The sequence below is a fragment of the Cupressus sempervirens genome, chromosome 2, assembly GCF_028749045.1.
Source record: "Cupressus sempervirens isolate cs-2001-9-10 chromosome 2, ASM2874904v1, whole genome shotgun sequence".
In the NCBI taxonomy this organism is placed as follows: Eukaryota; Viridiplantae; Streptophyta; class Pinopsida; order Cupressales; family Cupressaceae; genus Cupressus; species Cupressus sempervirens.
The window spans coordinates 435995050-435997962 of record NC_143119.1 but is presented as its reverse complement, the minus strand read 5'-3'; positions in this window follow the sequence as shown (position 1 = coordinate 435997962).

The following is a 2913-nucleotide window of genomic DNA, read 5'->3' as shown; positions in this document are numbered from 1 at the left end:
TAAAAAATCCCTAGGTCCAAACGGTTTCCACACCTTTTTTTACCAAAAATGATGGGATATCTTGGGTGAAGACCTCTGGAAAGCTATTGAAGCTTCTAGAAATGGTGGTTCAATATTGTCTGAGATTAACCATATCTTTCTTACTCTAATACCCAAAAAAGAGGACCCTAACAATCGTAGGGATTTCAGACCAATAGCCTTATGCAACACTGTTTATAAAATATTTCCTAAAATTCTAGCAAATAGACTTAAATGTCTCCTTCCAAAAATTATTTCTAAAGAACAAACCAGTTTTGTTCTAGATAAATCAATCCTAGATGGTATTCTTATCATCCAAGAGACTATCCACTTAGCACTTAAGAATAAAAGGGCAAGCATGTTCATGAAACTAGATGTCCAAAAAGCATATGACATGGTGGATTGGAGGTTCCTTTGCAAATCCCTCGAAGCATTTTGGTTTTTCCCACCAATGGATCAACCTCATCTACCAGTGTATATCAACCACCAAGATCCCAGTTCTTGTAAACAATACCCCAAAGGGCTTCTTCAAGATATCAAGAGGGATTAGACAAGGATGAAGCCTTCGGGAGAGCTATCAATGAAGCTTATAACAAAGGGGCTATCATGAGTATCACCATCACAGATAACGTTCCTAATATTACTCACCAACAATTTACAAATGATACGATTCTGCCCAATGAAAGCTCTACTAAAGAGGTACTACTTAAAGTTGATCATTCGAATAAATATGGCAGCCTCAAGTCAGAAATTAAATGTAGTAAAATTTGAGATCTTCTTCATTAATACAAAACCAGAAATAGAAAAGTATCTGGGTATAGATCTAGAAAAGGTAAGCAAATCTAGTAAGGTCTAGCAAAATATCTTGGAGAGAATAGAATCTAGGTTAGGCGATTGGAAGGATAGATGGCTCTCAAAAGCGGGTAAAATTGTCAAAATCAAATTGGTATTGTCTTCCATCCCTTCTTATCCTTTATCATGTCTCCCGCTTCCCAAGTACATCAACAAGAAGCTTGAATCGTTTCTTAGAAACTTCTTTTGGGATAATGGTGAGGTCTCAAAAAGCATTCCACTTATAAGGTGGGATAACATTTGCAAACCGAAGGATTCTAGAGGTTTAGGTGTTAAGAATTTGCTTTGGCAAAACAAAGCATTTGGGGCCAAATTAATATGGCACCTCTTTGTAAATAGAAATAGTAAATGGGCCAAAATCATATATTGTAAGTATCTTAATCCTAGAGACCTATATTGATTATTTAGGATGAAGTCTCTTCTTAAAGGATCAGAGAGTTGGAATTTTATGGTTAAGAGTAGAGCCCTCATCAGTAAATTCCTCTTGTGGGATACAGGTAAAGGAGATGAAGCTTTATTTCTGGAAGACTCATGGGATGGGCTACCTCTTATAGACAACTTGGAGATCCTTGTAGAACTCAACGAAACGTTAAATACTCGATGGGGTCCCAAGGTCAATGACTATAAAACTAAGATCACAACAAATGGCACTGATAGTTGGGTATGGAAATCTATGGATGACCTAGACTTGAAATCCTCAACAAAAGAGAAATTTCAAGAGATCATCAAAAATAGGAAAATCAAGTAATCAGAGAGAGAAGATAGACTGATATGAGCTGCATCTAAAGATAGAAAGTATAGTGTTAAAAGCGGTTATAAAGCCCTCATCAACTCCCAAAAAGGGGTTGAAATGGAACTTCCATACAATCTGTGCTGGGACCTATCATGTCTGCCAAAGGCTAGGCTCATCCTATGGTTGGCATACCAAAACAAGATACAGTGGGTCGATTCTACAAATTGGGTTATGAGGGTCCCTCTAGATGTGTTTTATGTAAACAAAATAGCAAAGATGTCAATCACATCTTATATAGATGCCCAGTGGCTCAAACACATGTTGGGTTGGTATACACCTCTGCCAAATTCCTTAGTTGACCTTCTCAAAAGTTGGCCCATCAATATTTGTAGAGGTGTATACAGCAACATCTAGAATATCAGTCCATCCATCCTCTTGTGGGAGGTATGGAAAGAAAGAAACAGAAGAATATTTAGGGATCAGGAAATGTAGCTAGAGGAGATTGTCAAAAAGGTAGAAGCAAGTATAGTTGAAACACTAAACTCCCATCTTAGGAAGACCTAGAAAGAAGAAGGTTCATTCTTAAGTTGGGATGGCTTCATTAAGAAAAAATGGACTAACCTTATTAATCCTCCACTCACCTACAAAAAGAAGAATCAAGAGGCAAGAGAAAACTACAGACGGAATCCACCTCCTATCAGTTGGTCCAAATTTTGATGGGGCATCCAGAGGCAACTCGGGCTCAATAAGCATTGGTTGCATCATCAACAATGAGTTAGGCAATTGGGTTGCTAAAGGAGTCAAATCTATTGATCCAACCACTAACAACTTAGCTGAGCTCGAAGCTCTACAAGAGGGGCTTCAACTCTATCTAAAATTGGAACTTCCCAAAATCATCATTGAAGGAGACTCCCAGATTGTATTAAATACTATTAAGAAAAGAGTCATGCCCAACTACATTTTGAATTCAAAATTAGAAGAGGTTCTTAATATTTTGGATAGGTTTGAAGATACTCAGATCAATCGCATCTATCGGGAAGGTAATAAGAAGGTAGGCCTATTGGCGAATGAGGAGGCTAATGGAAAAACCTACTAGGTTATTAGAGATAGGTAATTTTATCTTAGTCTTGGTTTTCCTCTCCTCCCCTCATTTACAATATAGTCTCTAACTTCTAAAAGTATTGACGAGGTGGTTTCATCATTTATTTCTTAGGTTTATGTTCTTCTCATTCCCCCACTTATAGGGATCCATGTTTTATTTATTTGGTCATGTCTTTAGCCTTGTTTTCCTCTTTTTATACCCCTTGTAT